A 14,618-nucleotide genomic window follows, 5' to 3' on the forward strand; every position below is an offset into this window, starting at 1 on the left:
CCCAATCCCCCGTGATGACTTCACGTGGGCCGGGTTGTGGGATGTCCTCAGCCCTTCAGGATTTCATTAAATTTTCAACTTATGCGATAACTTCACTTCTGATGATAGCAGAAGTTTGAGATCACCAATATATGTTTTATATGGATTTTATCGTTACCCAGAGACCAAACATGACAAGGCTTTTGTCATTTATCTGGCCACTATGGATTTGGGGCTCATAAGCAGGTGTTACAGTTATGAAAAAGCATGCATCTTCTTCCCTGTTAACCCCTGAAGCTGAAAATGTATGTTCCATCACTATCGGATCTAAACAAACTCCAATATTCCGAATTTTATTTCAGAGACAGCGATCTATTATAAATATATAACGTTTCCTCTGAGAGAACCTAGGTGTCATTTAAATTCAGGATGCATTTCCTGGAGACAAAAGAGGCTCTTCCATGTCTCTGTCTATGTGTAAACACAGGTACCTGTGTTCCAACTTTCTGAAAAGACCTTTTCCTGCCTTAATAATTTGTCTAATATATAACTCTTTGTCCTCGCACAATAGACATCCTTTTTTTCACTGCAGGGGCACTTTGTCCTAAAGGGACTGCCTTCATTTTAATTAGGATGGTTTACTTCACAACTATATGAAAATTCCTTCTTCCTTCTGTCCATTGTACAGGCTATTCCAAGAGGCTCATACTGTAAGCTATTTGCTTCCTCACTGGAAATCTATGTGAGAGGGAAGGAGAGAGGGGGGGGGGTCAGTGCCCCTTCACAAGGGGCTTAGAGATTTTAATATTTTCTATGACACTCATTGAAACCTAATGCTGTAAAACATGGCACCACAACATACCTGCCGAGAGGGCCGCCCACCAAAACTGTCAGCCCAGGCAAGGGCATTAATCAGAGAGGTGCACAGCGACCATAGGTCTGACTCACCCCTCACTCCTACCTAGCCATACAGTGCTAGAATACCTAGCGCCATATAGTGGCCATAGATATGATGCCAGTGGGAACATACATAATGCCACAAGTAATTATTACACATAACGCTCCGAATACCGCTCCCTGATCCCAGCACTGTCATAGAGAAAGGGTCTCAAGTACGAAGAGTGTCCATTACCCCAATGGGACGTCCACATTCCCTGTGGGAACTTTTCATTGAAGTTCATAGTGATTTATGTTTAATTGATGTGAGAGAAGCTGAATAAATACAATCTCTTAGGTTGGGACTTGGGAATATTTCCTCTGTTACTGAGATGGATGGGAGTGTGGGTATTATTGAGATCAGCGCTAGTAGAGGAAGATCCCGGCTGCTGCTAAGAGGACACACGCACAAGCGAAGACTCAGTGGCTCCTTATACGACCTCATGTGCTAGTTACAGGCTACTCCCACCACGCAACCAATGGTGACCGGCGTCTACCTATCTATAGAAGAGCGGCGGCACCAGGAACAGCGCCATTCTTGTCAATGGCCATGTCAGGTATAACAGTTGACCTGATGGACATGGACTCGGTTATTTCTGGTAGAAAGCTGTATATTTCTCTTATGGTTTTTGGGTAGACAATATGTCACGGCCAAACACTTTTGCAGAAGCCGAAGTGGTGGCCATCACAACGTGTTTCTGGTACTAGGTACATAGACTGAAGAAAATCCCAGTCATAACTAGGATGACACCTCACCTCTAGGATCCCAAGAAGAGCTGCAGCAGTAGCTACACCAATATCGTCATAGAACCAATGGTTCTCCAACTTTGACTTTGGCAAATTGGGTCTGTAGGCTTAAACATTGGTCAAAATGTATCTGGTTGGATAAAAAACCCAACCATATCATTGGTGATGGTGGTGGTGTTGGTTGTGTTCTTTCAGTGGCCCCTGGCCAATATGGGGGCCCCTAGGGCAGCATAGGAGCAGGAGTCAGGGCCCCAGGCAGTACTGCTGATGGCCATTGTTTGAGCTGCATGCTGCACAGAGCAGGAAATGGGGGCCCTGAGTCTGCAATCCTCGCCCTGACCGCATGGCTGCAGCACTGAGCACCCAGCACCATGTGACCAACTCAAGCATGTAGCCCCGGCAGCGGAAGGATACGCTACAGAGAAGAGGGAAAAACACAGCACACACTGAACCCCGCCGTGATTTCACATCGTCTCCTCGTATCCTTCCGTCAGAGTGAGGCGCCCCCTACTGGAGGTTGTGTGCAGCTGTCGGCGCCGTCCTCTCGCTTTCGGCTCCAGGACAAAGAGCTTCCCGCAATCCTCAACGGCAGACGGAACCGCAACCCGGGAGCTCCCGCCAGGCCGGAAAGGTTTGTGTTTTCCCGGGCTCTCCTCGCTCCCCTCACGGACAATGAGTCCCCCCCACATGCTAATGAGCCGCTGACGCCACATCCGATCTTTCTCGGACGCCATTTTGGCCAGGGCAGGATCGTAGCCGCGGTGTATTGTCTGGAGGAGGACCCCGGCCGCCGGCTCCCGCCTCATCCTCCTCCTCATCTCCCGCCAGGGCCTGCCACCCCCTCCCTGCCGGCCGGTGAGGGGGAGCCTGACAGCCGACAACCGGAGGTACGTAAGGGCCCGGGAGGAGGGGAGCGGCGCCCCGGGAGCAGGAGTCCCGGAACCAGCGTGTACTGGCGATAGCGGGAGCCCCCCATACATAGGAGGACCATGTATACACTTATATGTACCCTGTGTGTCCTCACATTCCGGGGCTGTGCGCAGAGTAATATAGATCATCCTCAGTATGAGGAGTGCAGGCAGCGGACACCATGTCACATCGGGACACTACACCCCCCCTCCTGTATAGGGGACACTACATCCCCCCCTCCTGTATACGGGACACTACATCCCCCCCCTCCTCCTGTATAGGGGACACTACACCCCCCCCCTCCTGTATAGGGGACACTACACCCCCCCCTCCTGTATACGGGACACTACACCCCCCCCCCTCCTGTATAGGGGACACTACACCCCCCCCCCTCCTGTATAGGGGACACTACACCCCCCCTCCTGTATAGGGGACACTACATCCCCCCCCTCCTGTATACGGGACACTACATCCCCCCCCTCCTCCTGTATAGGGGACACTACACCCCCCCCTCCTGTATAGGGGACACTACACCCCCCCCCCCTCCTGTATAGGGGACACTACATCCCCCCCCTCCTGTATAGGGGACACTACATCCCCCTCCCTCCTGTATAGGGGACACTACATCCCCCTCCCTCCTGTATAGGGGACACTACATCCCCCTCCCTCCTGTATAGGGGACACTACATCCCCCCTCCCTCCTGTATAGGGGACACTACATCCCCCCTCCCTCCTGTATAGGGGACACTACATCCCCCCTCCCTCCTGTATACGGGACACTACATCCCCACCAGCCTCCTGTATACGGGACACTACATCCCCCCCTCCCCCCTGTATACGGGACACTACATCCCCCCTCCCCCCTGTATACGGGACACTACATCCCCCCTCCCCGTATACGGGACACTACATCCCCACCACCCTCCTGTATACGGGACACTACATCCCCACCACCCTCCTGTATACGGGACACTACATCCCCACCACCCTCCTGTATACGGGACACTACATCCCCACCACCCTCCTGTATACGGGACACTACATCCCCACCACCCTCCTGTATACGGGACACTACATCCCCACCACCCTCCTGTATGCGGGACACTACATCCCCACCACCCTCCTGTATGCGGGACACTACATCCCCACCACCCTCCTGTATGCGGGACACTACATCCCCACCACCCTCCTGTATGCGGGACACTACATCCCCACCACCCTCCTGTATGCGGGACACTACATCCCCACCACCCTCCTGTATGCGGGGCACTACATCCCCACCACCCTCCTGTATGCGGGGCACTACATCCCCACCACCCTCCTGTATGCGGGGCACTACATCCCCACCACCCTCCTGTATGCGGGGCACTACATCCCCACCACCCTCCTGTATGCGGGGCACTACATCCCCACCACCCTCCTGTATGCGGGGCACTACATCCCCACCACCCTCCTGTATGCGGGGCACTACATCCCCACCACCCTCCTGTATGCGGGGCACTACATCCCCACCACCCTCCTGTATACGGGGCACTACATCCCCACCACCCTCCTGTATACGGGACACTACATCCCCACCACCCTCCTGTATACGGGACACTACATCCCCACCACCCTCCTGTATACGGGACACTACATCCCCACCACCCTCCTGTATACGGGACACTACATCCCCACCACCCTCCTGTATACGGGACACTACATCCCCACCACCCTCCTGTATACGGGACACTACATCCCCACCACCCTCCTGTATACGGGACACTACATCCCCACCACCCTCCTGTATACGGGACACTACATCCCCACCACCCTCCTGTATACGGGACACTACATCCCCACCACCCTCCTGTATACGGGACACTACATCCCCACCACCCTCCTGTATACGGGACACTACATCCCCACCACCCTCCTGTATACGGGACACTACATCCCCACCACCCTCCTGTATACGGGACACTACATCCCCACCACCCTCCTGTATACGGGACACTACATCCCCACCACCCTCCTGTATACGGGACACTACATCCCCACCACCCTCCTGTATACGGGACACTACATCCCCACCACCCTCCTGTATACGGGACACTACATCCCCACCACCCTCCTGTATACGGGACACTACATCCCCACCACCCTCCTGTATACGGGACACTACATCCCCACCACCCTCCTGTATACGGGACACTACATCCCCACCACCCTCCTGTATACGGGACACTACATCCCCACCACCCTCCTGTATACGGGACACTACATCCCCACCACCCTCCTGTATACGGGACACTACATCCCCACCACCCTCCTGTATACGGGACACTACATCCCCACCACCCTCCTGTATACGGGACACTACATCCCCACCACCCTCCTGTATACGGGACACTACATCCCCACCACCCTCCTGTATACGGGACACTACATCCCCACCACCCTCCTGTATACGGGACACTACATCCCCACCACCCTCCTGTATACGGGACACTACATCCCCACCACCCTCCTGTATACGGGACACTACATCCCCACCACCCTCCTGTATACGGGACACTACATCCCCACCACCCTCCTGTATACGGGACACTACATCCCCACCACCCTCCTGTATACGGGACACTACATCCCCACCACCCTCCTGTATACGGGACACTACATCCCCACCACCCTCCTGTATACGGGACACTACATCCCCACCACCCTCCTGTATACGGGACACTACATCCCCACCACCCTCCTGTATACGGGACACTACATCCCCACCACCCTCCTGTATACGGGACACTACATCCCCACCACCCTCCTGTATACGGGACACTACATCCCCACCACCCTCCTGTATACGGGACACTACATCCCCACCACCCTCCTGTATACGGGACACTACATCCCCACCACCCTCCTGTATACGGGACTACACAACATTACGCTTACTCCGCTCCCCTATAGGGGAGAGGATGACAATACATTACGCCGCTCGTGTATGAGGGGGCACTGCACTACACTGCTTGCGTATGAGGGGGGGGGGGGGCACTGCATTACACCGCTCGCGTATGGGGGGGGAACACTGCATTACACCGCTCGCGTATAAGGGGGGAGTCACTGCATGACATCGCTCGCGTATGGGGGGGAAGTCACTGCATGACATCGCTCGCGTATGGGGGACACTGCATGACACTGCTCACGTATGGGGGGGACACTGCATGACACTGCTCACGTATGGGGGGACACTGCATACGTATTGGGGGGACACTGCATGACACTGCTCACGTATGGGGGGACACTGCTCACGTATGGGGGGACACTGCTCACGTATGGGGGGACACTGCTCACGTATGGGGGGACACTGCTCACGTATGGGGGGACACTGCTCACGTATGGGGGGACACTGCTCACGTATGGGGGGACACTGCTCACGTATGGGGGGACACTGCATGACACTGCTCACGTATGGGGGGACACTGCATGACACCGCTCCTGTATAGGGGGGGGGACACTGCATGACACTGCTCACGTATGGGGGACACTGCATGACACTGCTCACGTATGGGGGGACACTGCATGACACTGCTCACGTATGGGGGGGACACTGCATGACACTGCTCACGTATGGGGGGACACTGCATGACACTGCTCACGTATGGGGGGACACTGCATGACACTGCTCACGTATGGGGGGGACACTGCATGACACTGCTCACGTATGGGGGGGACACTGCATGACACTGCTCACGTATGGGGGGACACTGCTCACGTATGAGGGGGGGACACTGCATGACACTGCTCACGTATGGGGGACACACTGCATGACACTGCTCACGTATGGGGGGACACTGCTCACGTATGAGGGGGACACTGCATGACACTGCTCACGTATGGGGGGGACACTGCTCACGTATGAGGGGGGACACTGCATGACACTGCTCACGTATGGGGGGGGACACTGCATGATACTGCTCACGTATGGGGGGACACTGCATGACACTGCTCACATATGGGGGGACACTGCTCACGTATGGGGGGGACACTGCATGACACTGCTCACGTATGGGGGGGACACTGCATGACACTGCTCACGTATGGGGGGACACTGCATGACACTGCTCACGTATGGGGGGACACTGCTCACGTATAGGGGGGACACTGCATGACACTGCTCACGTATGGGGGGACACTGCATGACACTGCTCACGTATGGGGGGACACTGCATGACACTGCTCACGTATGGGGGGGGACACTGCATGACACTGCTCACGTATGGGGGGGACACTGCATGACACTGCTCACGTATGGGGGGGACACTGCATGACACTGCTCACGTATGGGGGGACACTGCTCACGTATGGGGGTGGGACACTGCATGACTGCTCACGTATGGGGGGGACACTGCATGACACTGCTCACGTATGTGGGGGACACTGCATGACACTGCTCACGTATGGGGGGACACTGCTCACGTATGAGGGGGACACTGCATGACACTGCTCACGTATGGGGGGGACACTGCTCACGTATGAGGGGGGACACTGCATGACACTGCTCACGTATGGGGGGGGACACTGCATGATACTGCTCACGTATGGGGGGACACTGCGCACGTATGGGGGGGACACTGCATGACACTGCTCACGTATGGGGGGACACTGCATGACACTGCTCACGTATGGGGGGACACTGCATGACACTGGTCACGTATGGGGGGACACTGCATGACACTGCTCACGTATGGGGGGACACTGCATGACACTGCTCACGTATGGGGGGACACTGCATGACACTGCTCACGTATGGGGGGACACTGCATGACACTGCTCACGTATGGGGGGACACTGCATGACACTGCTCACGTATGGGGGGGACACTGCATGACACTGCTCACGTATGGGGGGGACACTGCATGACACCGCTCCTGTATAGGGGGAACTATATCGCATTGCTCCTGTTTTTGTGGGGGATATATCCAACCCCTCCTGTTGCTGTATGGGGGGCTGCACAACCTCCCACCCCACCTGTGTTGAGTATTTGGAGAGCTCCAGCCCCCCCTCTGCTCCTAGATGCTGGGTGCACCCTGACCTGCCGGGTGATGGCCTTGGTCGCTGTCATCAGGTCACATTGTCATGTAAATTGTCGCACAATTGTGATTTGTAACTGGCGCAGAACTTGTTACACCGGGAAGCAATGCGGCTGCGGGCCGGGAAGGGGTTAAATGCCGGGGGCGGGCCCAGACTGCTGTGAAAAGGCGCGCTCGGTGCCGGGCCATGTGTCCGCTCTCCGGCGCCGTCTGCGCGGTGCGGGCGCCTCTGCCGCCCGAGCTCCACTCCCGCCTTCACCGCCGCCCGAGCTCCACTGCCGCCCTCACCGCTGCCCGGGCTCCGCCGCTCCCGCCGGGCGCTCGTGCAGCACGGAAAAGAACAGCCAGTCTGCGCCTCCACCCAACATGCACCGCAGCAGAGGCGCCCGCAAGCCTGTAGGGGGCGCATTCTGTGCGCTGGGTAAGGCTCCGGAGTGTGGGGGAGGGGAGGCTGAAGCAGGAACTGCAGCACAGCGCCTCCTACAAGGCAGCAGAGACTGCGGAGAGGAGGGAGGCAGGCGGCCTGTCTGTGCCGGCCATAGAGCTGCACTAGGGCCCCTCCACCAGCTGATGCCCCCGCTAGAGCTCGGTGAGGGGAGCAGCGGCCCCGGGGTGGGCTGTCACTGACCCGTCTGTACTTCTCTTCCAGGAGGCCTCGCTGCACACTGGATGCATGGATGTGACCTGCCCCCCCTTGTGCTGTGTGAAGACCCCCGACATCTGTGGCACTGGTTCCAGTCTTGCTTTACCTTCTTGATCTAATTTCTTTTGAGGAGCAAAAGGTTTGTCTTTGTCCCATGCATGTAGCTTCACCATGTCATGAAATAGCAGCAGCACATACTGTAGCAGCGCTGTGCAGAGAACGCTCTGGGGTGGTGGGCGATGTTCAGCTCTGTCCTGCACAACTTTTTCTCTGGTATCACAGCATTTTAGGGGAAGCCTCAGTACAACGGCTTTGTTGTGGTCACATGGAGCTGGGTTATTGTGGGCTCTCCGTGGCCTGTGGTGGTCTTCCTGCTGCTCTTTATATGTCGGGTGTCGTGAACATTGGTGTCTGATTTGTCGGCCTTTTGTTCGGACGGTGGGGGTCTTGGAACTCTCTTGTCCCAATATCCCCAGGTTGTATATGGACTGCCCCGTTGGGTTATTCTTATTATAAGTTGGATCCTTTCATATCTGGTGACTTATTTCCCTGTGATTTGTCCAATATTCAATTTTGTCATTTTGATTAAATCTCCAATTTTGTTTTTCCCCCTGGATTTTTATTTTATTTATTTTTTTGTTCAATAAGCACTTTCATCAAGTATTGTTTCACGAATAATATGCTTAGTCCTGTTACTAAATACACAAGAGTCTTAGATTGATCAGAAAACATAACTTGTACTTGGACCTAATACTTAACTTTCATGATTTCTTATAAAAGTAAAAACGCAGATCAGACGCCACTGCCCTGGTTAGTGTTTGTCGGTCGAATCATGCTGTAGAATGAATTCTCTGTTTCTACCTATAGAAAACACAACACCTCAAGGTCCAATACACTAAAAAACATCAATGGTTCCCTACCGATCCCACTAGCAGGCTTCTAGTATTGATGAAGAAAAATAGCGTATGTAGCACAAGATTTCATATTTATGTCAAACATGGCTGATTGGAGGCCCATGACGGATGTGAGGCACAGTTCTGAAAGATGAATGCATGCTTGTCTTTTGTTCTGGTCAGCACTGATATATTCCTGGGCTCAGTAGCCCCAGGCTATAAAGGTCCTTATAAAAGTTTGTGCAAATCGATTTTTCAGGACCCAGTCCCTTGGCTCCGTCTTTAGTCTGTGGCTTCTGGATGGGGGTCCTGATCTCCGCTTCCTACCTGATGGCATCCACTTCTCTTTTTTTGATCAGCCAGCCAGGTGCAACCTCATCTTTTTAGTAGAACATATGTGACGTCACACCAGGCCAGATAATCAAGAGCCGCGGATGGTGGGAGGTAAAAAAAAATAAAATGGTTCTATTAGCTGCAGATTACTGTTGTGCGACTCAATTCGCACCAACTCTAGCCCTCCATACACATTAGCTGGTGATTGAACAATCACTCGGCTGACGGCAATCTCTCTCAACTGCCCCATATACAGGCACGCTTGGCTAAGCGTTTGTGTTCTGAGAGCCGCTGGCAGACATTTCTGTTAGCCGCTTATCTCTGGGGAGAACAAAAGGATCAGCTGCTAAAAATTCTACTGTCTCCTGACATCATAAGTTGGGAGGCCCCCATAGATATGAGTGTCGGTTTGCTAGTCTGTGTATGGAGGGTCTTTAGATATTAGCTGTATACTTTTTCAGTTCAGTATGTGATCTCATGAGTATGGTCCCTGCTGTAAATAAAATGTCACTAGCTGCTGAATTTTACCAAATCATTCCTGGTGAGAGTGCAGTGGATTTTGCGGGAATTCTATAGTAATAAGCCACCTACTGTATGTGCCTAAATAAAGACCACATCCTTTTAAAATTCTTCCCTTCATATTTTCCTCCTTTCTCCCACCACTCACCCACTGTTTACCATCCCCCATGGTGGTGTAGCAGTGACTTGACATGTCACCTCGATGACCAGCCTCTGCCCATCGGTGATGTCACATGACAGGCTGCTATTATAGAAGTCACATTATCATGGCAGATTGTGGGATATCTGTGATGGGTGACTCTCCTTGTAAGGCTTATTGACTCTTTCACTCCCAGGCAATTTACCTCCTCTTCTTCCATAAGCCACAGCTTTATTTTTCCATCGATATAGATGTATGATGAGGTCTTGTAGTTTTGGATGACACTTCATTTTACCATTATAATATGTTGAAAAGTGGGGGAGGGAAACTCCAAGTTGGGTGACATTCTGAAAAATATGCAATTAAATTTTTTTTTTTTTTTTCCTCCTGTGTTCATTTTATGATAAAAATTACCTGGACAGTTTTCCCTAGGTCAGCATGAGTACAGCAATAAAAACATGCATATATATATTTTTAAGTGGAAAAAAAATTAAAAGTAAAAAAAGTCTGTTTTTTTTGTTTACATCTTTTGAGACACTTAATGTATTTAGTTTTCCATCAAGGAGGCTATGCGAGGGCTGTTTTTTTTGTGTCGGCCTGATGCTTTCATTTGTACCATATTCGGCTCCATCAGACTCTCCGCTTTCTTTTAGGCTGTGTGCACACTTTGCAGATTTTTCGCATTTTTTTTTTTTTTTTCCTGCTAAAAACACTATAAGACCGCAAAAAATCTGCAAACATTATGCATCCCATAATTTTTAATGAATTCCGCAATTTTTGTACACATGATGCGTTTTTTTCCGTGAAAAAAACGCATCGCGGTAAAACGTGGCATGTTCATTAATTTTGCGGATTTCCCACTATATAATGCATTGGGAAATATCCGGAAAAATCCGCCAAAAAAACGCACCAAAAACCGCGGTAAAGCGCAAAAAACCGCATGCGGATTTCTTGCAGAAAATGTCAGGAATTTTCTGCAAGAAATCCTGAACGTGTGCACATAGCCTTAGAATGACGTTTAGGGCTCATACTCACATGCGAGAAACTCGGATGAGTATCACACGTCAATACCCGGCGCTGCACCCGGCCCTCAGATCGGAGCATGCGGCCACATAGCAATACATGCAGCCGCACGCTCCACTTCTGAGCGCCGGGTACTGACGTGCGAGACTCATCCGAGTTTCTCGCATGTCAGTATGACGTTTATTGATCAAGTTGATAACTTTGTCTTGATAGAAAGAGACCTTTTCATTGAAACACTTTGTTATATATCCTACAATTGATCTCTTGTACTATATACCACAGTATACAGTAAAAATCTGTCTCCTTTTGAAGCGACTGATGCAGGTATCAGCCACATGTGGAGGAAGCCTGCCTCCACATGCGGTCACCACAGCAAGGGTTTACAGTTGCCCCTGTGTGAAGGGGTTAAATCTCTTTAAAATTTCCAAATTTCTCACTTCTAGAATATCATAGTGTAAAAGAAAGGCACAGGCCTGTATTAAGAATGATGTTTTCTATCAAGCCTTAATGGAGTACCTCATATTAAATCTGGCACCTCCTTTGGGCTTCCTTCAGAGATGTCCAGTTAGGGGCTGGTTTACATTTCTGGCATAATTTACGTTACTTTTGTGTCATAAATTATGAATTTGTCATTAAGGCTTTGCCAGGTCATGCTCTGCCCACCATGATGGAGATGAAAATGACAAATCTTGCGCAACTTTCAAGTTGTGAATTTTTTTTTTTTTTGCTACCTTTGCAGGAGTTTTACACCATAATTCCGGTGAAAATTCCTTGATGGATCAGGTCCATAAATTCATCTGGTTTATTCTCCAGCAGAATTGATCCAGAGGCAAAAACATACGGCACATGAATCATGAGGATCCTGACTACAAATATGGCAATCAGATTAAATCCCTGGATCAATGACCCATCTAGTAATCTAGTAGACAGAACTTGTACGATTATTATACTCCCTCTCGAAATCTCTCCTACAACTTTTTTCCTTCTCCCATATATGATTTGGCTACATTTTTTTTTTTTTAACAGTTTATCACTTATCCATAGGATAAATTATAACTTCTTGATCGGTAGGGGTCTGACCTCTGGCACCTTCACCGATCACTAGAACAGGTCACTTTTATCCCTGTTATAATGGAGCTGCCCTGCACATGCTTGACTACTGCTCCATGTATTCACCATGGGACCGCTGGAGCACTGTAGTTGGCTTTTTCTCATTGTCTCATAGGGAATGAATAGAGCAAAACCCTGTTGTGGGGATCTCGGCAGTTGCACCCCCTCCTCTCCCACTGATTATCGCTGGAATTACTCTTTACAACAATCTGCCTCCCTTGCTGTGACTAAAAAAATATTAAGATTTTTGAGTCCACAGTGGTTGATACCTGTGTGATGCTGTGGCTAAGCATTTTTTTACATTTTGCCATCCACTTGGCTCTGGCTGTTTCCCTTGCTGTGATCATTTTACGGGAAAGTCAGTCTTGGCATTTTTTCGGACTTAATGCTGTGCTTCCTATGTTTTTATCACTGACCCTTTCACTAAAGGAGATGAGTGACGTAGGCAGCTAGGGCGAACACCAGGCAAGGTGGTTTATACATGAGGGAGTTTTAATTCAAGGTGTAAAAAGTCACATTACTATAGTGTCAGAAATTGGTAGGTTTGTCCAACTATCGGTAGACAAGAATTGGACATATTGGATTTCACCAGACTTTAAGCTTTATTCCTCCTGGAGATAAACAATGGTCTCAAAAATCCGGTGTTATTCGCCAAGCCACTTAAAGATAACTTTTCTAGATTATGGCATGGTGTCCCTCATGCTGGAAAAAGTATTGTTCATCAGCTTGTTTCTGGATCATTGGGAGAAGTTTCTCTTGGAGGGATGTTTTTCTCAGGAGCCCTTTCAGACTATTTGAGATATGTGGAACAATGATGGCCTAGAGAAGAAAAGGTGAGCACTACCATGAGTCCTGTGTGGTACCAAAGGTAAAGCATACTGAGATCACTCGTGTGGGGGCCTTTCATGCAAGAGAGTGGACTCCCAATTTTGCCCAAGAACACAGCCCGTAATAAAGAATGGTATCTAGAAATCCTCCCAAGAGCAACTTTTCCCAACTACCCTGGATCAATTTCATGATGAGCAATGCTGGTTCCAGTAGATGGAGACTGTCGTGGGACAAAAGTGACAAGTGGCTCAGTGAACAAAACATTGAAATTTTGTGTACATGTCCAAAAGACTTCCCAGATCTCATTCCCACTGAGAACCTGTGGTCAATCCTCAAAAAGTGGGTGAACAAACAAAAACACAGAAATTGTGATAAACTTCAAACATTGATGAGACCAGAATGGGAGGTCATCAGTCAGGATTTGGCCCAGAAGCTGATATCCAGCTGTGAGGCTAAGGGTACTGTCACACTCTGCAACTTTCCAACGATCACGACCAGCGATACGACCTGGCCGTGATTGTTGGAAAGTCGTTGTGTGGTCGCTGGGGAGCTGTCACACAGACCGCTCTCCAGCGACCAACGATGCCGAAGGCCCCGGGTAACCAGGGTAAACATCGGGTTACTAAGCGCAGGGCCGCGCTTAGTAACCCGATGTTTACCCTGGTTACCATCGTAAAAGTAAAAAAAAAACAAACAGTACATGCTCACATTCCGGTGTCCGTCAGGTCCCTTGCAGTCTGCTTCCCGCTCTGACTGAGTGCCGCCGTAAAGTGAAAGCAGATCACAGCGGTGACGTCACCGCTGTGCTGTGCCACTGCCTTATGGCCGGCAGTCAGTCAGTGCGGGAAGCAGACGGCAAGGGACCTGAAGGACACCGGAATGTGAGTGTATTGTTTTTTGTTTTTTTTAACTTTTACGCTGGTAACCAGGGTAAACATCGGGTTACTAAGCGCGGCCCTGCGCTTAGTAACCCGATGTTTACCCTGGTTACAAGCGAACGCATCGCTGGATCGCTGTCACACACAACGATCCAGCGATGACAGCGGGAGATCCAGCGACGAAATAAAGTTTCAAACGATCTGCTACGACGTACGATTCTCAGCAGGGTCCCTGATCGCTGCTGCGTGTCAGACACAGCGATATCGTATGGATATCGCTGGAACGTCACGGATCGTACCGTCGTAGCGACAAAAGTGCCACTGTGAGACAGTACCCTAAGGGCAGAAGTCTTGGAAAATAAGGGACAACACTGTAAATATTGAGTCTTTACTTAAACTTGATCTGTTTGTAAGAAGTTTGAAAACTTATGAAATACTGATAATTGTACTTTAGTAACCACATAAATATGACAACAAGAGCTAAAAATCACAACTGGCAAATTTAGAAAATCAAAAATTCTCTAAACTTTTGATTAGTCCTGCATATGGGCTGCTTCCTTGTAAAGAGGGCAGTGGTGTGAGAGCCTTTTCTATGCACCAGTGCAA

At 50.7% G+C, this 14,618-nt stretch overlaps 1 protein-coding gene across 2 annotated transcripts in view; it reads left to right on the forward strand.

The window, feature by feature from the left end:
* The first annotated feature begins 2,060 nt into the window (after positions 1-2,060).
* ADNP (activity dependent neuroprotector homeobox) overlaps positions 2,061-14,618 on the forward strand; it is a 61,279-nt gene continuing 48,721 nt past the window's right edge. The window contains exons 1-2 of one of the 2 annotated variants that reach the window (XM_077253221.1): positions 2,061-2,293; positions 8,296-8,428. The gene's annotated coding sequence lies outside the window, so the exon portion shown is untranslated. Of the gene's footprint in view, positions 2,294-2,365; positions 2,550-8,295; positions 8,429-14,618 lie in introns of those variants that run through there. The other variant, XM_077253220.1, reaches the window with a different exon arrangement.

Source organism: Ranitomeya variabilis, chromosome 4, assembly GCF_051348905.1.
Source record: "Ranitomeya variabilis isolate aRanVar5 chromosome 4, aRanVar5.hap1, whole genome shotgun sequence".
In the NCBI taxonomy this organism is placed as follows: Eukaryota; Metazoa; Chordata; class Amphibia; order Anura; family Dendrobatidae; genus Ranitomeya; species Ranitomeya variabilis.